General features: G+C 49.3%; 1 long non-coding RNA gene across 1 annotated transcript in view; it reads right to left on the bottom strand.

Moving 5' to 3' along the window:
• Positions 1–15,473, bottom strand: part of LOC142873699 (uncharacterized) — a 26,175-nt gene extending 10,702 nt beyond the window's left edge. Inside the window, exons 1-2 of the long non-coding RNA XR_012921654.1 lie at positions 15,335–15,473; positions 10,473–10,636 (exon numbers count right to left, since the gene is read on the bottom strand). This is a non-coding gene — a long non-coding RNA (uncharacterized LOC142873699). The remainder of the gene's footprint in view (positions 1–10,472; positions 10,637–15,334) is intronic.
• Positions 15,474–22,173: the final 6,700 nt, after the last annotated feature.

The following is a 22,173-nucleotide window of genomic DNA, read 5'->3' as shown; positions in this document are numbered from 1 at the left end:
TAAAGATAGTTTTGTCATGTGCATAAAGGACAGCAAGAGAACATAAATAACAAGTAGAGGGGAAAAGTGAAATGAAGTGCAGACAAGCATAAGCATGTACAAGGAGATCAGGAGTGAGGCAAACACAAGATTTGTGCAATCAATTCCTGCATACTTTCTCCAAACCACAAATTTGGCATATGGTAGATTAAAAGTGGCCACAAATTCTTTGTAGCTCCTTTTATCAAAAGAAGCTTAATTGGCTGCTTTGTGACTTGATTATACCAATAGAACAGAGCAAGTGTGATTTCTGAGGGTAGAACTCAAGATACTCTGCTTGCCCCCACTTGGGAGCAAGTAGGGCACATGGAGTCCAGCTTCCATGTGATGAACCCTGGGCTAGGCTGCTGAAGACTTGGCCCAGCCAACAGTCAATGCCAGTTGAGCCACCAGTTGACTGTAGCCACATAAGTAAACTAGGCAAGGAGAAGCACCCTGCGGAGCCCAGCACAAATTGCTGACCCACTAACCATTAGTTGTTAAAATGTTTGCTGTTTAAGATGCCAAGTTTTATTCAATGCAATTTCCATCAAAATACCAATGTCGTATTTCTCAGATCTAGAAAAAATAATTCTACACTTTATGTGGAACCAGCAAAAGGGCCCAAATAGCCAAAGCTATCTTAAGCAAAAGGAACAAATTGGGAGGTATCATATTACCAGACTTCAAACTATACTACAAAGCTATAGTAACTAAACCAGCATTACATTGGCACAAAAATGGAGACAGAGACAAATGGAAGAGAAAAGAAAACCCACATATAAAATCATCTACTTAGAGCCAACTGATCTTTGACAAAGCAGACAACAATATACACTGGGGAAAAGAATCCCTATTCAATAAATGATGCTGGGAAATTTAGATAGCCACATGCAGAAGAATGAAACAGGATCCATATCTCTCACCACTTACAAAAGTTAATTCAAGATGGATAAAAGACTTAGGTGTTGTCCAGGCATGAAACCATACCACTTCTAGAATAAAATGTTGGAAAAACTCTTCCAGATATCAGCTTAGGCAAAGAATGTATGAAGAAACCCCAATGACATTCACAGCAACAACAAAAATAAATACATGTGACTTGATTAAATTAAAAATCTTCTGCACAGCCAAGGAAATAATTAACAGAGCAAATAGACAACCTATGGAGTGAGAGAAAATATTTGCAAGCTATACATCCGATAAAGCACTAGTAACTAGAATTTACAAAGAACTCAAGCAAATCAGCAAAAAAATAAAAATAAAAATAAAACAAACCCATTAAAAAGTGGACAAAAGACAGAAACAGAAGCTATTCAAAAGAAGATAGACAAATGGCCAATAAACATGAAAAATTCTCAACATCACTAATCATTAGAGAAATGCAAATTAAAACCACAATGAGATATCACCTTACCCCAATCAGAATGGCCTTTATTAAAAAGTCCAAAAACAACAGATGTTGGCATGGATGCAGAGAGAAAGGAACACTTACACACTGTTGGTGGGAGTGCAAATTATTACCACCTCTATGGAAAAACAGCATGGAGATTCTTCAAAGAACTAAAAGTTGGCCGGGCGAGGTGGCTCACACCTGTAATCCTACCACTCTGGGAGGCCGAGGCTGGAAGATTGCTCAAGGTCAGGAGTTTGAAACCAGCCTGAGCAAGAGTGAGACCTCGTCTCTACTATAAATAGAAAGAAATTAATTGGCCAACTAATATATATAGAAAATATTAGCCGGGCATGGTGGCATATGCCTGTAGTCCCAGCTACTCAGGAGGCTGAGGCAGAAGGATCGCTTGAGCCCAGGACTCTGTCTCAAAAAAAAAAAAAAAAAAAAAAAGAACTAAAAGTTGACCTACCATTTGATCCAGCAATCTCAGTACTGGCTATTTACCCAAAGGAAAAGAAGTCATTTAATAAGAAACTCACCTGCACTTGAATGTTTATCACAGTACAATTCACAAAGATATGGAATCAACCCAAATGCCCATCAGTTCATGAGTGGAGTAACAAATGTGGTATATGTACACCATGGAGTACTAGTCAGCCATAGAGAAGGATGACTTAATGCCTTTTGCAACAATTTGGATGGAACTGGAGACCGTTATCCTAAATGAAGTATCTAAAGAATGGAAAATCAAACACCACATGCTCTCGACACTAAATTGGACTAGCCAAGGAGCACACATGTGCACAGAGGTAAGTAAAACTCATGGGAAATCAACCAGGGGGAGGGGAAGGAGGGGACAGGTAACAACCATGACTCAAGTAAAGCAATTCATGTAACCAAAATTATTTGTACCCATAATACTTTGAAATTAAAAAAAAAAAAAGATGCTAAGTTTTGGAGGGATTTGTTATGTAGCATAAACTAACTAAATATACCATTAAGCTTTTCAGCAGCCGACACAAAAAGAAAATCTAATCATTCATACAACCCGAAGCGTCCATGTAATAAAACAAAGCAATTGTTGAAGAGAATCCAATTGGGTGTGTTTCTCAAGCTAAATCTTGTGGTTCAGATGAGTAAACTCATTTCCAAATCCTGGTGCCCATTCCATTTTTCATGAGTCTTTGCTATGTCTCAAATATGAAACAATAGCCTAATGCTTATTTCTATTTTGTATCAGAAGGAAATGGGACCTTAGGGCTGGATGGGGCCTCTAGGGCCATCCAGTCCAAGGTCCAAGGAAGCATCCCAACTGCTCTCCTGTCACACTCTACATCAAGCCCTACAGGCACTAGCTTCATTATATAAGAGCAGATCACCACTCCTCACCTCTTCCCTGGCCAGCACCTTGGCTAACACCACTGCCACCTCCCACGCAAACTATCGTGCTAGCCCCCAGCTGGCTTTCCTACTTCCACCCTTGCCCCCTCCCAGAGTCTGTTTCTCTCACAGTAGCCAAAATGATCCGCTACAAAAGTGAGTCTGATCACTTCCAAGAGACTCTCTCCCACTTGTGGTGCTCCTACCAGGGTGACACAAAAGGGACACACTGCAATTGCCTGGGACTTTAACAATGTTGTTGGTTAAATGGCAGCAAGGGCTTTTCCCATAGAGAAAGTGTGTCCCGCCCCCGTCAGGGCCAACAGTGGCAGTCTTTGGCAGCCTCAGTCACCATTCGGAAATATTTAGTTGCTTACTAGGTGCTAGGCATTTTATTAGGTTGCAGCAGTAGAGCACAAATGGAATGAAGCAGCCTTCTCTGCTCCAGACATTCTAGCAGTTTCCTGTGTTACACAGAGTGAAAACTGAAGTCCTTACAGAGGCCCACAAGGCCCTTGGTGATCTCTCCCCGTCCGACCCTGTAATTGCTCTACTGGCGCTCTCCTTGCTTACTCCTCTGCTGCTGGTGCTGGCCTTTTGCTCCTGGAACATAGCAGGCCTTTGGAACTGTGGACATGTGCCACCTGCAGCTCTCTGCCCAAGGGACAGCATGTGTCTCGTCCAGTTCAAATGCAAGGAGCCTCTCTGCTGGCCCTTCATTTTAAAGTAGCAAATCCTCACACCTGGCATGACACTTCCTATTCTCGTAATCTTTGCTGCACCTATAACCATCTGACATCCTGCATATTTCTTATCTATAATATATCCTTACTCTAAAATCTCATATCTGTGAGGCCGGAGACCTTAATTGGTTTGTGTCCTGCTGACATTACCTAGGAAAGCACCTCGAGTATAGCAGGCAATTAAATATTTCCAAGTGGTGACTGAGGCTGCCGAGACTGCCACTGTTGGCCCTGACGGGGGCAGGACAGACTTTCTCTGTGGGAGAAGCCCTTGCTGCCATTTAACCAATGACATTGTGAAAATTCCAGGCAATTGCAGTGCGTCCCTTTTTTGTTTCCCTAGTAGGAGTGCCACAAATTGGAAAGAGGTTGTTGGAATGAATTGCTCTAAATCACCTCACATTCTTTACAAACCAGAGACTGAAATTGCCCTTTCCAAAAGATTGCTGTGAGTCCCATTATGACACGTTTACCCACCAGGAAGCTGTTGCCCTAAAATATAGCCTGGTTTAACAAAAACAACAGCTAATAAATGGACAGAGATAATATTTTGTCCCAATTGCCATCTCCAAAGATGATTTATACATTTGGAATTCGTATGGGCTTTATTAGGCCAGAAAAACCTAAACAAGATTTACCCAGGTGCCACTTTGCCATCCCAGTGCTATGCGATCTGCACATCATTTCACAGGCAGAGCATGTATCAGGCCCTTGGAAACAAAATGCCACACCTCACCAGGGTCCTCATATACTGAAAATACATACAAAGAAAAGAAAAAGAACATTCAGGAAATTTGGATCAGCAAAACATCACCATCATGTGGATATCCTTTCATAAATGAAAAGGAAAAAGGCAAATAGAAAGATCTGGCAATATGCAAAATAAGTTATAGGAAACAGTACTAGTGACTTATGGACGAAAGAAAGGACATGCGTTGGAAAGCAAATCAATAATTCAGGAATTATCTTTGTACCCTACAGTTCTCACTACATATCTTCCTCCAATCCTGGATTTTAAACCAGCAGCAAAGTAGATGGCTCCTCGAATCTGCACCCAACCAAGGAGGTATTTCTCCTAAAATAGGTGGTGAGAAATCAACTCCAGTTCTGATAGTAATGAATCAAACCTCCAACAAGGATGTTTCGAAAAACAAAGACATTCAAAACTTTCCCCAGGGGAAATGTTGAGTGGAACGAATGAGTCTCTGAAAGTCTGTCTGGAAACCTAACACTCTCCACACTCACACTCCCGCCAGAACCTGCGCTAGGCAAGCAGCACCTAAACTCAGCCAGGTTAATCACCCAAACAACCCCGGTTAAAAGTATACTGCTGAGAATGTGCCTTGAGCCATAAAGACAAGAGTCCAAAGATAAAACTGCACCTATCAAAATGAAGGATGAGAAACAGATAAGAAAGTAACGAGAAACAGATGACAAAGTTCTTTTCTGCTGTAGTGTTGCCCTTTTATTTATTTTGAAATTTTGAGTTTTTGTGTTCCAAAAAGATTTTTACGTGGGGCGCGAGGGGCCTGAATGCTTCTCTGTACATTCTGCCTCTGCAAAGGAGACTAGAAATGACCTGTGGAACTCTGAGAGAAGCGCTTGGATCATTCATTACATGTCATAGGAAACTCAGGCAATCTGACTATATTCAGAGCTCTACGAACCATTGCAAAGGCACAGGAGGGTGCTTTGGGGAAGGGAGAGAGGGAGGCCCTTTTACCAAAGCTTGATTAGAGATCAGATTTAGAAATTATGGTCCTTAAATAAAGAAGTGAACACCTGCCACATAACCCCTGAATGGTTTCATGTTTTCTTTCTCCCCGTAGAGTTAACCATTAAAACACTGATGCGCAAAGAGATTAAATCCTTCCCAGCTCCAAGGAGAAGTCATTGTTATAACTAAAATAAAATATAGCTCCCCTTTATAAGATCTAAAAGAATATTTTCTCCTGGTTGGCAAAGGAAAGTAAAATTTATTTTATGTGTTTTGGGGGAAGGGAGAGTATTTCCTCCTTATTTCTAAGTGTGGAAACTGTTTTTGAAATGGTATATTTAAATTTGAGAAAAAATTGATTTTCATGTGGCTTCACTCTGGCCATTCTAGAAGAAGTGTGTTCTAGATGTTTTTGAAATGGTATATTTAAACTTTGAGAAAAAATTGATTTTCATGTGGCTTCACTCTGGCCATTCTAGAAGAAGTGCATTCTAGATGGCTGCTATCAGTGTCACTCGCCCCTGGGCTAACCAAGGCAGTGTGAGAAGGTGCAGACAGTGGCTTCAGCTTAGGCAGCAAGGGCTCGAGATTTAGCTTTGATGTGTGCCCGTCCACCACCTTGGAAATTCATTTCTTTTCAGTAGCAAAGTAGGGATCATGCTATTTACCTCCCCACAATCACTGCAGGGTTGGACAGAGTAAGATGTTTAGCGCTCCTGTCACAGGGTCAGGCGGAAAGAAGGTGCTGGGTGTGGCTGCCTCCCATCCCTGCTGGCTCCCTGCTTTTAACACTCTCCCACATTCCAGACACTCACGTGTCGGATTATCTCCCTCGGTTCTCGCCATGTGGAGAAAGTCTAGGCTACAAGATGTGGAAAAGATGCTTTTGGTATGACCTCCATCTATTTTTAGTGTGATGTTTCAAAATGAATTTATTCAATGAATTGGCTGATTTGTTTCTATACCTCAGTCACCAGGTCACTGCCAAACAGCACTTGATCCCACCAGCCCAGAAATGTCAGCTCCCTTTTCTAATCCTACCAGCCCCTCCCTCCACAAGCTCTTCAGAAAACCAAAAGTTCTCAGGGATACACCCAAATTACACACAGAGCAGAAAGAAGAAAGCAAACTCTGCGTCTCGGGAGCTGGAGGACTCTGCCTGATCAAGAGTGAGGTTGGGCTTCCTGCTTCAAAAGTTCATTTTGGATAACATTTCAAAATATGAATTGTTTTTCCTCTTGAAATTCTTGGTATCGCCACAAAAAAAAAGGCATATGAAATAAGAAGCCAAAGTATAATACCTGAGCAGCATAATTGGCTTGGAAAGTGGGTGTCATGGAGCGAAGCCAGCCAGCAAAAGTTTTGGTATTTACATATGAGCTGGGAGTCAGAAAACAGCCTTGGTTAACAACAAAAACAAACAGAAAGAATAGGGCAGAACTGGCATAAGTGAGATTAGCCTTTAAAAAGCACGTCCTAGCGGGGCGTGGTGGCGCACGCCTGTAATCCTAGCACTCTGGGAGGCTGAGGCAGGCAGATTGCTCAAGGTCAGGAGTTCGAAACCAGCCTGAGCAAGAGTGAGACCCTGTCTCTACTATAAATAGAAAGAAATTAATTGGCCAACTAATATATATAGAAAAAATTAGCCAGGCATGGTGGAGCATGCCTGTAGTCCCAGCTACTTGGGAGGCTGAGGCAGAAGGATCGCTTGAGCCCAGGAGTTTGAGGTTGCTGTGAGCTAGGCTGACGCCACGGCACTCACTCTAGCCTGGGCAACAAAAGTGATACTCTGTCTCAAAAAAAAAAAAGCACGTCCTATAAAGACATTGTGGATAAATCACTACTGAGAACTATGATAATGTGTTCTCTGGGGAGTACAGACAGCATTTTACTGTGGGCTCCAGCAAACTGCGGGACAACCCGAAGTTTAAATAGCTATCATCTGCAAGCATCTCTTGCACTATCTACTACAACAGTGCCCCCGAGCTGGCCCTGCCTGGGAGATGCTCACAGCGCCGCCCTCTGCCTGGTGCATGGGACGCTGCCCTCAGGCCGCCCGGGAGACCAGCTCGAAAGACGCGGAACACCCATTTTGGGAAGCATTAGTCGCTATTCAGCTTTTACCAGATTGTGTTTGTAAGCTGGCCCAGAGGAAGCCAGCACAGTTCAAAAAATTTTAGGGATGATTATTTGTTCCTGGGAAAGTTAAATTTGTTGATTAAGTGGGATTGGAACAATGCCACCTACAACAGATGCTTTAGCAATGAGGGACAGTAAAACAAATGATTTCTCCAATGTGTGGCGTCTGCAGAGAATCTGGGTAAAAATTACTGGTGTTTAATGACCTAATACTGGCAAGGTCAGCCAATAGCACAGTTTGGAAGAATCAAGTGCCAATTCCTTGGTGCAAATGAAGCATAATTAAGACTCAGCACAGCGAGGTCCTGCACATGTTAATTGTCCCAGAGTTGGCATTAATATCTCAAATAAATGTTCATAGCAGATTTTTAAAAATTATACTTCTGAAGAGTATAGGTAATTGGTGTTAACTGATAAGCTAATTTCACATCTTTTCCCACAGTGTCTGTCTACGGAGGTCAATAAGACCCTAAAAAGGTGCCGAATGAGGCCTATTGCCACAATAAATTTGATAGGGCCAAAGCAGTCGGATGGACAATAGGGCTTCAGAAAAATATAGCCCTATTCTGAGCAAGGGTTTGCTCGGCTGCCCACCCTCAAGACCACAGATCCCATAGGCCCAGGTTGGGTACAAATGGGTCCCTCCTACCAGTCACCAGGGAGCCATAAAAGTACTGAGTCAAGGCCGGGCGCGGTGGCTCACGCCTGTAATCCTAGCTCTTGGGAGGCCGAGGTGGGCGGATTGCTCAAGGTCAGGAGTTCAAAACCAGCCTGAGCAAGAGCGAGACCCCGTCTCTACTATAAATAGAAAGAAATTAATATATATATATATAAAATTAGCCGGGCATGGTGGCGCATGCCTGTAGTCCCAGCTACTCAGGAGGCTGAGGCAGAAGGATCGCTCGAGCCCAGGAGTTTGAGGTTGCTGTGAGCTAGGCTGACGCCACGGCACTCACTCTAGCCTGGGCAACAAAGCGAGACTCTGTCTCAAAAAAAAAAAAAAAAAAAAAGTACTGAGTCAATGACGTCTTCCAGGGAAGTGAATCATTCCCTTAGCTAGCCAACAGCTAGCAAGTCAGTGGGTCAGCCTCTTCAAGGGAGCCAAAAGAGTAGATGTAGCTTGTTTGTCCATCACTGCAGCCAGGTAGGGGGTATGTGTGTGTTATAAAGTCACAGAGTCCACCAAGTATGTCATTGCCAAAGATCAGCATAGATCACCCTAGAAATATGTAGGGGGTGTGCTGTAGTCTCACAGGTACCCGTCTCTCCCTCTCACACACATGCAGCACACACACACACACACACACACACACACACACACATACACACACACAGTTGTCTGGGCCCAGTGTTCAAATAGCTTGGTGAAGAAGAAATTGTACTGAATTAGCAATTGCTAAGCACGGATGCTTCTTTTCATTCTCCTACTACTTTGGCTGTGAGATCCCGGCAAGACACTGACTGCTACTATTTGGGGTTTTTTCCTTCCTGCGTAGAATAACAGTACTGTGTTCAGATCATTTCTTTGGTCCCTTCCAACTTGAGCTGTGTTTATGAGTCTATTTCTTGTTCCAACTCATTTTTTGCCTTATAATCTTTAACTCAAAGCTTACAGTTTCTTAGACATTCCCTCACCTGGATGGATCTCCTGCTGTGGTATTCAGAAATGCATGTGGTCTACAATTCTTCAAGGGGCTGCAACTCTTTCCCAAGGAAGCCTGTGTTCAGAGATGGGAGACCTGGGGAAGCACAGGCATGATCCAGGCCAAAGACTCTATGCTCCTTAGAATACTTCCCTCCCTTCTTTCCATGGCAACGGCCGTACCCCTCTAGTCTCCCACTATGCTCGAGCCTGCCTGCACCATCCCCCACAGTGCCACTTTCCAGAAAAGCAGGACCCAGCCTGCTTCATGAAAGGCTCGGGCATCCAGCACCACCTCTGGAAGCCTTCCACCTTCCCTGTGCCGTCCTCTTTCTCTTATTCTACCTCTTTTCTCCAGCTGCCACTGCCAACAGGCCAAAGCAAGACACTAATGTGTCCCTCTGTTCCCTTAGCCTTCTTCCGAGGACGGCGAATGGCAAGGCCTGGGCCGATCCAGCGGCTGCAGGAGAGAGGGAGCAAAGCCTTTCTTTCTTCTCATAGCCAGACACTCAGCTCTTTCTCTGTGACCTTCCTGCCACTTCCTCTTGATCTCACCCGTCTGTACCATTCTCTTCTCTCAGGTAAAAAGCCAACAAGTCTATCTACCTAATTTCCAGACTCATTCCACGCACACAGTTTTCAGCATTGTACCCTTTAAAGTTGTTGGGACTCTCAGTCATTTGGGAAATCTGTCAAATCAACTCTCTTGGTCTATTTTCTGCTGCTTATAACAGTGTCCCTGAAACTGGGTAATTTTTAAAGAAAAGGAATTTATTTCTTACAGTTAAGGAGGTTGAGAAGGCCAAGGTTGAGGGGCACATCTGGTCAAAGCCCTCTTGCTGGTGGGGACACAGCCAGGAGGCTGAGTGTGCTCGTTCGGGTCTCTCTGCCTCCTCTTGCAAAGCCCCGTCCCATCCCTCGATAATCCATTGATCCATTAACGCAGGAATAGATAATCCATTCTTGAGGGCAGAGCGATCACGGCCCAATCATTTCTGAAAGGCCCCGCTTGTCAATGCTGCCACTCTGGGATTCAGTGTCAACACAAGTTTTGGAGGGGACGGACATTCAAACCATAGCAGCAACGACAGGCCTGGGCCCAGAGGGAAGGTCGGCTGGCAGCCGGTGAGAACTCACCCAGGCCGCGGCTGCCTCTGCTAATGGCTCCCCTCCCGCACCCTGCGAGGGAGCCCTGGGCTGGTAAGAGGCTCACACGCGTCTGGGACACACTCTGCCGAGGGCATGGAGATGCCAGTGAGAATAAACACCTGTGGATTTTTACAATAACTAAAAGTGACACATCGCAAGAATGCCAGGCAGCCTCTCATGGGGGCAGGAGCCAAAGGCATTCTGTGCTTGGAGCTTTACCCTGGCATGATGGCTGGTGACTGATGCTGCCCCTTGACTCTATGACATTGCCCTCCCTTGGAGACTTACCGAGCCATTCTTGTGGCAAGAACTTGATTCAGATTCCAGAACGCAGCACGCAGCTTCCCATGCAGGCTGAAGCTGTTGCACAAATTCACACGTTGCCAATGATTTGGCAATTGTTTTCTTCATTTCCTTTCCTTCTTGGACAGAGCAGGAGAAGTCCCAACGGACTGCAAAAGAGCATTTTTTAAACAGTGGAAGTACAATTAAAAGACGCATTCAGGTGAAACTCAGTATTGGAACTTTATAACACTAACACTATTTTTGTTCTCTCTTTCATAAAATGAAACTTCAAAGCCACATTACGTCATATTGTGGATGAAAAGGGCCTGTGTTCAAAAGGGGAATTTCATTATTAACATTACCATGGTTAACCCACGTGCCAAGATTAACAAACCAGCCTAACCCTCGGGCAATTCACTGTCATTTAATATATATTTAGAGCCCACCCTATGTGAAGAAATGGGGAGAACACACACATGGCCCCCTCCCCTCTGGACTTTACAGCCCAAAAATGCAAGGCCCACATCTGGCATGTCTTTTCCATAAGAATATGAAAATGCTACGCAGGCATGGGCTGACCATTTCAGGACTCTGTGAACTTAATGTCTGATAAGGTGCAAGCTCTCTCTGTCTCTTTCTGCTCCACGATGAAACACTTTATGCAGAGTTGGAAGGAAACACCACATTCTTCTTTCTGTTCCTCTGACACTGCTGCTCCCCAAAAGCCACTGAGCTAGAAAAAGGAATGTGGGGCTGAGAAACGTACAGAGCAAGATCTCAAAACTGCTTGGACCAGAAGGGGAGACGGGTATGGGGAAGAGGGAGGGGGCAGAAGTGGGTCAGACAAGGCCACGGTGGGGGTGTTCATGAGCCAGACGTTGAAGGGAGGGGCTAAAGAGCTTGTGTAGACAAAGAGGATGTTGTATGCGGGGGTGGGAAGAGTGGGGGAGGATTTTGGCGGTGAACTTGGTAAGCTAAGGAGGAAAATGGTCAAGTTTGTCATTCTGAGGGAGAAGTTTGATGGCTGGATAGACGACGAATCAGAAAGGCTAAGACTAGGAGACCAGAGAGTAAAGCTGTTGCGATGGCCCAGGCAGAGGTGGGGAAGGCTGAACTCTCAGGTGAGGAGTGTCTGAGCCTTTGGAAGCGCTGCCCAGGCAGGTCTGTAGCCTCTTTACCTTCTTGGTCCCCAAACTGGTCAGCCTGAGCACCTGCCTTTCACAATCACCCTTCCCCACTTAATGAGAAAAGACCTGCCTCTCACCCTTCCAGAGGCAAATGATAATGCAACGTCCCACTGTGGAAAAACTTGGGGCGGGGAGAGGCAAACAAAGAGACAATTCAAAATATAAACATCTGTCTCATCAAAAGATATACTTCCAAATCCTGTTCACTTTTTATCTACTTTTATATAAATATCTTTTTTGTAAATGTACATTTATTAATTGACAAAATTTGTATTTATGCTGTTCAAGTTCATTTTGTACTACTATTAATGGCAGAAATAATTCTCCCCAGCATTTTAAAATTGCATGTGGACTTACAGATGTGTGAAAAATTTTAACGTGTTTTCAATTTGCTTTGTGCAAGAGACGTATAATGGGGTGATCAATGAAAAACTTTCAAGTATAGAAATAATTACATTAGGATAAAATTCTTGGAAGGGTAAAATAGAAATGGGAATTTAAAGAGAAAAATTAATAATGTAAAAATTTTCAATTATCAAGGATGTAGTTTGTGTATATGTGTACATATATATATATTTTTTAACATTTTTAAAATTTGACATGCAGTAAAATTTTCTCCTTGTGGTTTATAGTCCTACAGGTTTGGGCAAATGAATTCACCATCACAATCAAGATACAGAAAAGTTCATCACCTTCTAAAACTTCCTGTATGCTGCCCATCTGTAGTCAGTCCTTCCTCCCCGTCCACTGGTGACCCCTGACGCATACTGTATACTCACAGTTTTACCATTTCCAAAATGTCATATAAATGGGATCATACAATCTTTGGGGTCTGGTTTCAACCATTTTATTGTGCTTATCAATAATTCATTCCTTTTTACTAATAAGTAGCATTCTATTATTTAGATGTATCGGTTTGTTTATTCATCCACTGGTTAAAGGACATTTGAGTTGTTTTCAGCTTTTGGCCACTATGAATAAAGCTGCTACAAACATTTGCAACACAGGTCTTTGTGTGAACGTAAGTTTTCATTTCACTTTAATAAATATCTAGAAATGGGATTGCTTAGTCACGCAGCAAGTATGTGTTTAACTTTAAAAGAAACCCGAACTGTTTGTTGTATCATTTTACATGGCTGTGTGGTTTTACATTCCCACCAGCAATTCATGGAAGTTCCACTAACTTCATATCTTCACCGGCACTTAGGATTGTCAGATTTTTTTTTTTTATTTTAGCCATTCTACTAGCTGTAAAATAGTATTGCATTGTAGTTTTAATTTTCATTTCCTTAATGACATTGAGTATCTTTTTATATGTTTATTTGTCATCCATACATCTTTCTTGAAGTGTTCAAATATTTTGACAACATTTTATTGCAGAGAGTTGTTTTCTTATTATAGAATTTTGAGAGATACAAGTCCTTAGCCACATAAGTGACTTACAAATATTTTTTCTCAGTCAACAGCTTGTCTTTTTATCCTCTTAACAGTGTCTTTGACAGAGTAAAATTTTTTATTTTGATAAAGTCTAATGTATCAATTTTTTTCTTTGATGGTTAGTGCTCTTGGCGTCACATCTAAAATCCCTGGATAGCCCAAGGTTACAGAGATTTTCTCTTATGTTTTCTCCTAGAATATTTATTGTTTTGGGTTTTAAATTTAGGTGTATAATACTTTTGAGTTAATTCTTATGAAAAATGCGAGGTATGGGTCGAGTTTCAAATGTTTTCACAGGACATCCAATCTTGCCAATGGTTTGTGTTGAAACGTATTTTTTTAAATGGATGATGATGAGTATCAACACTGGTATTTAGATTTTACTGGATTTTAAATTTTAAAATTAGATTTGATTTACTTTAAAGAGTAACAATAGGTTAACAAAATGCTTTTCTTTTCAAATGTCAGTGTTGACAATAGGTTGGAAATTAGATCATTTGCAAATATTTGAAATTATGATGAAACATTTTAGAGGAAAGTCTGATAATGTTTGAGAGTTACATAGTTTTCCATAAATATTTTACGAGATATTTTAGCAAAAAAACAAAACAAAACAAAAAAAACCTCTGAAGACCACTCTTAAGCATTGGCAGACAAAACAGAAAGGAAAGGACTTACTGAGGAGTATTCATTCCAACTTCTAAAGCTAATAGTTTGACAGCAGTGGAGAGGAAGGTTAGCAAGAAATAAGTAAAAATATTGCTCCCTGGTTCCTAATCTAGGGGGATATTTGGGTGATATTACCACCAACAAAATTCAGGAAGAGAAGACTGGGGAGGGAGAAAGGAAGTAAGTTCAGTGTCGGTCATGCATTTAGGGTGTCTGTGGATGAAACATGGAAAGAAGCTGTTATTATTTTATGGGGTTAGAGTTTTGTTTTGTTTGCGATTGAGTGGTGTTTTTTCCTTTCTATTTTTTCTTTTCTTTGTGTGTGTGCACACGTGTATATGCATGTGTGTATGTGCTGAAAGGTTGCTTTATGTTGGCTTATTCCTTCAAATTCAATTTAATGCTTGGCTCAGACTAGTAGTATAGAAATTTCTGTGGGCAATGCAAAAGCAAAGCCTCGGGACACATGCTGGCTTGGAGTTGCATTCTACCTGTGCTGCCCTACTGTGTGAGCTTGGGCAACTTACTTCTCTAAACCTCAGTTTCTTTGCTGATAAAATGATGATAATAAGACTTACTTGAAACAGGATATCAAGGGGGACCTTTTCTCTCTTGAGATATCAACCAAGAACAAAGAGTGACAAGTACCCACATACAGGTTCTAACAGGAGGGGCTAGACTGTTTATTTACTTATTTATGCATGTCAACTGAGTTATTAAGTCTGGGAGACGGACTATAATGATGCTAAAGTATTTTTCAAAAACTTATAAAACAAAAAAAGTCATAAAATGAACATGAATCAAAGATCTTATTTAATTCAGTAATTAATGAGGGAACCAGTAAGATGTTATGGCTGGTTCAAAAAACCCCTGAGAAGGTAGGTATTTATAAGTAATTTAGTAAAGGAACATTAGGATAAGATTGTTCATTCAATACAAAACTAGCTAAAGTCCTGCAGGTCCAGGAACTGAGATATTGGGCAGTATCTTTTCTACCAGACAGAAACTATTTACATCTCTACCAGACAAAAATCTACCTATTGGCAGGGCGCAGTAGCTCACACCTGTAATCCTAGCACTTCGGGAGGCTGAGGCAGGAGGATCACGCCTCCCGAGGCCAGAAGTTTGAGACCAGTCTGGGCAATATAGTGAGACCCCATCTCTAAAGAAAACTTAAAAATTAGCCAGGCTTGATGGTGCACCTGTAGTCCCAGCTACTTGGGAGGCTAAGGCCGGAGGATCGCTTGAGCCCGGGAGTTTGAGGTTGCTGTGAGCTGTGATAGGATCACTGGACGCCAGCCTGGGAGGCAGAGTGAGACCCTGTCTCTAAAACAACTACACAACAACAAACAACTCACAAAAACTACATGTTAACCACCCAACGGAAAATCAAAATTGCAAACCCAGAGGAACATCACCAAAAGAACATCCCGTAATCTCCTTTGCCCTACTTCAAAATTTCAGATAATTTTTCTGACAAGGAGAAGAAGAAAAACAAACCAATTAGAGAGAAGTCAGAGGTGCTTTCTAGGGTTAAAAGTACATTTTCCTGTAACGAAACTTAGTTTTTACCTTGAAGCACTACTCTGTGAGATGTGAAAACGCCACCCTCTCACTTCCAGGCCCGGTCGGCCGCTTCCGCGACTCTTCGCGCGCGGCGGGAGCGGCCGCGTCTGAGCTGTGCCGGCGTCTCCAGACGCCGCCGGCCTCGGGTCGCGAGCCGCCACCGAGCCACCACCGAGCCGCCACCGAGCCGCCGCCGAGCGGCCGCCGAGCCGCCGCCGAGCCGCCACCGAGCCGCCACCGAGCGGCCACCGAGCCGCCACCGAGCCGCCACCGAGCGGCCGCCGAGCCGCCGCCGAGCCGCCGCCGAGCCGCCGCCGAGCCGCCGCCGAGCGGCCGCCGAGCCGCCGCCGAGCCGCCGCCGAGCCGCCGCCGAGCGGCCGCCGAGCGGCCGCCGAGCCGCCGCCGAGCCGCCGCCGAGCCGCCGCCGAGCCGCCGCCGAGCCGCCGCCGAGCCGCCGCCGAGCGGCCGCCGAGCCGCCGCCGAGCCGCCGCCGAGCGGCCGCCGAGCCGCCGCCGAGCCGCCACCGAGCGGCCACCGAGCCGCCACCGAGCCGCCACCGAGCCGCCACCGAGCCGCCACCGAGCGGCCGCCGAGCCGCCGCCGAGCCGCCGCCGAGCCGCCACCGAGCGGCCACCGAGCCGCCGCCGAGCCACCGAGCCGCCGTGGAGCCGCCGCCGAGTCGCCGAGCCACCACCGAGCCGCCGCAGAGCCACCGAGCCGCCGCGGAGCCGCCACCGAGCCACCACCGAGCCGCCGCCGAGCCGCCGCCGAGCCGCCGAGCCACCGAGCCGCCGCGGAGCCGCCGCCGAGCCACCGAGCCACCACCGAGCCGCCGCCGAGCCGCCGAGCCGCCGAGCCGCCGCCGAGCCGCCGAGCCACCGAGCCGCCGAGCCGCCGAGCCGCCGAGCCGCCGAGCCACCACCGAGCCGCCGCCGAGCCGCCGAGCCGCCGAGCCGCCGAGCCACCACCGAGCCGCCGCCGAGCCGCCGAGCCGCCGAGCCACCGAGCCACCACCGAGCCGCCGCCGAGCCGCCGAGCCGCCGAGCCGCCGCCGAGCCGCCGAGCCGCCGAGCCGCCGAGCCGCCGAGCCGCCACCGAGCCGCCACCGAGCGGCCACCGAGCCGCCGAGCCGCCACCGAGCCGCCGAGCCGCCACCGAGCCGCCACCGAGCGGCCACCGAGCCACCGAGCCGCCGCCGAGCCGCCGAGCCACCGAGCGGCCACCGAGCTGCCGAGCCGCCACCGAGCCGCCACCGAGCGGCCACCGAGCCGCCGAGCCGCCACCGAGCCGCCACCGAGCCGCCACCGAGCCGCCACCGAGCCGCCACCGAGCGGCCACCGAGCCGCCGAGCCGCCACCGAGCCGCCGCCGAGCCACCGAGCCGCCACCGAGCCGCCGCCGAGCCGCCGAGCCGCCGAGCCGCCGCCGAGCCGCCGAGCCGCCGAGCCGCCGAGCCGCCGAGCCGCCACCGAGCCGCCACCGAGCGGCCACCGAGCCGCCGAGCCGCCACCGAGCCGCCGAGCCGCCACCGAGCCGCCACCGAGCGGCCACCGAGCCACCGAGCCGCCGCCGAGCCGCCGAGCCACCGAGCGGCCACCGAGCTGCCGAGCCGCCACCGAGCCGCCACCGAGCGGCCACCGAGCCGCCGAGCCGCCACCGAGCCGCCACCGAGCCGCCACCGAGCCGCCACCGAGCCGCCACCGAGCCGCCACCGAGCGGCCACCGAGCCGCCGAGCCGCCACCGAGCCGCCGCCGAGCCACCGAGCCGCCACCGAGCCCCCGCCGAGCCGCCGAGCCACCGAGCGGCCACCGAGCCGCCGAGCGGCCACCGAGCCGCCGAGCCGCGGCCGAGCCACCGAGCCGCCGCCGAGCCACCGAGCCGCCGCCGAGCCGCCGAGCCACCGAGCCGCCGCCGAGCCACCGAGCCGCCGCCGAGCCACCGAGCCGCCGCCGAGCCACCGAGCCGCCGAGCCGCCGAGCCACCGAGCCGCCGCCGAGCCGCCGAGCCGCCGAGCCGCCCGCCCGCGTGCCCTGCGCGTGCCCCGTGCGTGCCGGCTCCCGCCAGGGCCGGCAGGCCGCGCCGCGGTGGCAGGCTCTCCGCTGCCTGCACGTTCCAGTCAGAGAGCGCCGAAAGTGGGCTTCTGTCGCAGAGCTCTGGTGCTGGCGGGGCCTGCGGGGCGTCCGCGGACCTCGGGCCGCTCGCCTTGCAGAGCACGCCTCCCCGCGGAGTGCTCCTGCGGCTGCACCGCGAAGAAGCTGGGTCGCTTCGCCTGGGGCCACCAAAGCCATTGGGGACACGGTCATTCCCTCTCCGTCAGGACAGGCTTGGGGCTCCGAGTCCACTGCCCCTCAGTGGCACCCAGGCCCACTCAATGCTAGCTCTCTCATTTTCTTTCTCTCCTTAACAACTCCTCCCCACTAAGCGCAGCCCAGGGCCCCTGTCCGGCGCGCGGGGGACGCGGTGGCACTGGCTACGGCTGATGGCCCAGTCGCCCAGAGCGCCCGAACCCAAGCTCCGAGCGGGAAACTCAGACTTCGCTGCCTTTGTTCCCCAGCCCCTTCCTCACACCTGCCCTGAGGAGATGGCCAGGCCGGCCTCTGCGCCCCTGGCCAGAACGCGGCGGTGGAGGGAGTGGGGACCCCAGCTCACGCTGCACGCGTCCCCACCACGCCGGCTTTACACGATGGGCACGCAGGTGTGGCCTCCGGTGTCCCAGTGCTCGGGAAGCCCTGACCGCCCGCGGTCCGACCGTGGCTGGCCCTGAATCATCGCCGGCGGCGGCGTGGGCTTGTGGCACGCGCGCATTACGGCTGGCTCGGGCGGCAGCAGGCGCCGGCCACCACGCCCTGCCCGCGCGCCCTCTCCCCGTGCGCCGGCCACCACGCCCTGCCCGCGCGCCCTGTCCCCATGCACCGGCCACCACGCCCTGCCCCGTGCGCCGGCCACTACGCCCTGTCCCCATGCGCCGGCCACCACGCCCTGCCCCGTGCGCCGGCCACCACGCCCTGTCCCCGTGCGCCGGCCACCACGCCCTGCCCCCGTGCGCCGGCCACCACGCCCTGTCCCCGTGCGCCGGCCACCACGCCCTGCCCGCGCGCCCTGTCCCCATGCACCGGCCACCACGCCCTGCCCCGTGCGCCGGCCACTACGCCCTGTCCCCATGCGCCGGCCACCACGCCCTGCCCCGTGCGCCGGCCACCACGCCCTGCCCCGTGCGCCGGCCACCACGCCCTGTCCCCGTGCGCCGGCCACCACGCCCTGTCCCCGTGCGCCGGCCACCACGCCCTGCCCCGTGCGCCGGCCACCACGCCCTGTCCCCGTGCGCCGGCCACCACGCCCTGTCCCCGTGCGCCGGCCACCACGCCCTGTCCCCGTGCGCCGGCCACCACGCGCTGCCCCGTGCGCCAGCCACTACGCCCTGCCCGCGCGCCCTGTCCCCGTGAGCCGGCCACCACGCCCTGCCCGCGCGCCCTGTCCCCGTGAGCCGGCCACCACGCCCTGTCCCCGCGGGCCGGGCCTGCCAGGGTCGGCAGCGCGGCTCCTGGCAAAGCCCGCCAGTTCCCTCAGCACCGTGGCCGCCAAGGGCCTGTGTTTTCTCCGAGACGCGGGCTTGAGAACGGCCCCGCGGTCTGGCACACACTGCGTTCTCAGAGCGAAGAGGACAGGGAGGCGCCGCTGCTCTCCGCCCGGCCCGCAGCCCGCCGCTGGGCATCAGGCCACGCGAACGCACACCCCGAAAGGGCCTGAGGACCATCTAACCCAAGCCTTTCCTTCCCCAGGGAGGAAACCAAGGCAGAAAGAACACTGCCCACCGCCCTGCCGCAGCGCGCCTTCCCTCCGCTCGCTCACTTCCTATGGGTTTTGCCTTCCGCTGTGCTTTCAAAGACCCCGTGGGCTGGGTTTGTCTTATTTTAGAAAATCAGTAACCGCTGCCCTTCGTGACTGAGCGGCCTCAGATCTGGACCGGCCTAGACGGCCCTGTCGTGGCCAACTTCGGCGAAGGAGCTGGGCCCCGAACTAGGTCCGGCTCGAGTCGCGGAGCCGGTCCCATCCCGGTCAAGGCGCAGGTGAGTGCTCAGTAGCCCGGCGGAGAGCCTGCATCCGGACCAGGGTGCTGAGGGGCACCCGACAAAATTTTGTGTCCCAGTAGTGGGTTTCACAGTGGGTAGTGACAATCCAAAGAGAGTCTCTCTCTTGGAAAGGTTTGCACACAAGCCGCGCTTAGGAGTGGAGGTAGAACGTGATGGAGGAAAGATGCTGAGTCCAAAGAGGGAAGGGGCAACGGCCACCAGCTTATGAGCAGGAGCAAGACGAGCAGTGCCTCGGTTCCAGCTGGGTGGCTGAGACCAGGAAGCCTCACCGTGGGGCTGCCCAGGTGGCCACTGACTTTCTTCCCTCCGTACGTAACTGAGGGACCCTCCCCTCACCACCAACGTCTCTGTCCCTCACAGCCTGAAATAGCAGCACGATTACAATTCACATTTCTGATAACCGAAATGTTAGCTCTTGTGACACTGGGGTTTTATTTTATTTTAATGACAATATTTCTAAAGAATGCACTTGACTCTCTTATAACCTGCTGTGCCCACAGCCTGGCTCATGGGCGATGCTCTCTGGGCGACTTGGTTCATCTCTTGTTTCCTCGGCCCCAGCTGTGCACTGCCCTTACCTACCCACCCCAACCCCGTTAAACATGTTCTCTTAACTCTTCTCCCTGACTTCTTTTCTTGTTCTTCCATCTACCTTCAGCTGTGATCTCCTTTTCTACAGAGAAAGCTGAACTTTACCATTATCGACACTTTTGACCAAGAGAAACGGGTTCTTTCTCGTGGTACATTTTGATCCACACGAAGAGAACCCAGCCAGGCCCCATGTTTTGTGCGCTCTGCCGTGACCGTCCCAAAGTCTGCAGGGACAAGGGAACATGGCAACTCAGAGCCCTCACCCCACCCCCTATCTCAAACGCGATCCCCACAATCCCTCACTCCCATGACCCGGCCGCCAGCTTCTAGCGCCCCGCCAGCTTCTTCCCTGGGCTCTTCCTGCAGGGGAGACCACAGAGCCGGCCTGTGCATCCCACGGCCCAGGGCGCGGGGGCCAGGGGCGGCGTCTGAGAGAAGAACGGGCAGAGCAGGGACACTGGACTGGGTGCACACACAGGCGTAGGCCTCCTGGGCAGCTAGGGCCAGCTCCTCCTGCGTGGCCATGTTCTGGGATGGGAACTTGAGGGCTGAGAACGCCGAGTCCTCCCAGGCCATTAGGCATATTTATCCACTTAGGAGGATAGAACATATTTTATTCAACAGTTCTTAGATTGATTTATGACTTTAAAATGAGAAAATGCACTACAAGGCTTGTAACTTGTAACTCTTGCCCCAGACCTTGTGAATAGGAGGGTAGGCCTGGACTCGTGTATTAGTTGCAGTTTTATTCACCTAGATTTGTCCTCTCTTTTCCCATAAAGACTCACAAATTCTCCTGAAATAAATTAAAGGAGATTAGAGTAGCTTGTTTGGCCTGGACTCGAGATTAAAACGCATAAGCAAACTTCCACCAGGAACTCTATTTGCAGATTTCCTCTGCCTCTCCAATTCATCAAACCTAAGTTCTCAAAGTCCAGATATTCCAAAAGCAACTTTTAAAGGACTTCTTTATACTTAGGTTGCTGAGCTTATCTGAAGTATGACTAACTCCACAAGTGCATACTCAGGGAATTCTTTCCCATCCTGCTGATGACTCAGAAGGACCCGATTTGCTCTAATGAATTTTCTTGATCTCACAAAAGTAGTGCATGTATTCTGTACTGCAGACTCTGGGTTGAGTGCCCTTGCACTGGTAGTGAGTTTATCCACTATAACGCTTACTCTCCAAGTGGAAGCGAAGCCTGCTAGTTTCTCATGACATGCATTATTAGGTACTCACAGGAAACAGCAGTTTGCCAATTGGAAAAAGTTATTGCCTAGTGTCACTCTGGGAAAAGTGTTCCTGTGACCTAAACTTACACTTAAGAGTAGAATGGCTAAGAAAAACTTTTATTGATATAGAAGTGTGTGAATACTGAGTTTTTATGCCACCAAGCTCTTTTGAATTTACAATAACATCATTAATAGACAGACCTTTGCAATCCATCTGCCATATTTTTAAATTATAGACACACATGTATTTGGTGTGATTATTTTAAGTAGTATATAGGAGGCTCTAAAGAAAGTATTTCCTCTGACTGAAGAAGGCTTCCTTCTTCCTCATTTCTGAAATGTATCTCATGTCCAAATATTGAAGGTTCATTCTGAAAATAATGAACATGCCTTTATCTTAACTGACTTTAGAAAAGTGAAAGAAATCCTTTCAGTTTGGGGGAGCCAGTACAAAGTCAAGCATGCTTGAAATTCAATTCTGGCCAGCCCACCAACTAACTATAAAACCTCAGGAAAAGTACTTAAATTTCTGTAAGTCTGTGGCCTCATCTGTCAAATGGAGGTAGTGATACCTACTTTATTATTTTTTTCTAAGAATTAGATAATAGCAGACATGTAGAGTTTGGCACGGTGCCTAGCTAACAGTAAGCACTCAATAATATATCTGTAATATTGTTGTCATTGGTTTCTGAAATTTGCTATTATTGAAGTATATCAACTCTGCAATTTGTCTATCATTTCTTTCAAACAAATAGCTTGAGTACTTTTTTCAAACGTAGTGGCCAGTCTCAGTGGCTCATGCCAACACTTTGGGTGTCTAAGGAGGGAAAATCACTTGAGGCCAAGAGTTCAAGACCAGTCAGGGCAAAATAGTGAGACTCCTTCTCTACAAAATAGGAAAAATTAGCTGGGTGTGGTGATGTGCACCTG

This window comes from Microcebus murinus, chromosome 11 (genome assembly GCF_040939455.1).
Source record: "Microcebus murinus isolate Inina chromosome 11, M.murinus_Inina_mat1.0, whole genome shotgun sequence".
In the NCBI taxonomy this organism is placed as follows: domain Eukaryota; kingdom Metazoa; phylum Chordata; class Mammalia; order Primates; family Cheirogaleidae; genus Microcebus; species Microcebus murinus.
The sequence above is the reverse complement of the archived record's forward strand: the minus strand, read 5'-3'. Positions and strand labels throughout refer to the sequence as shown.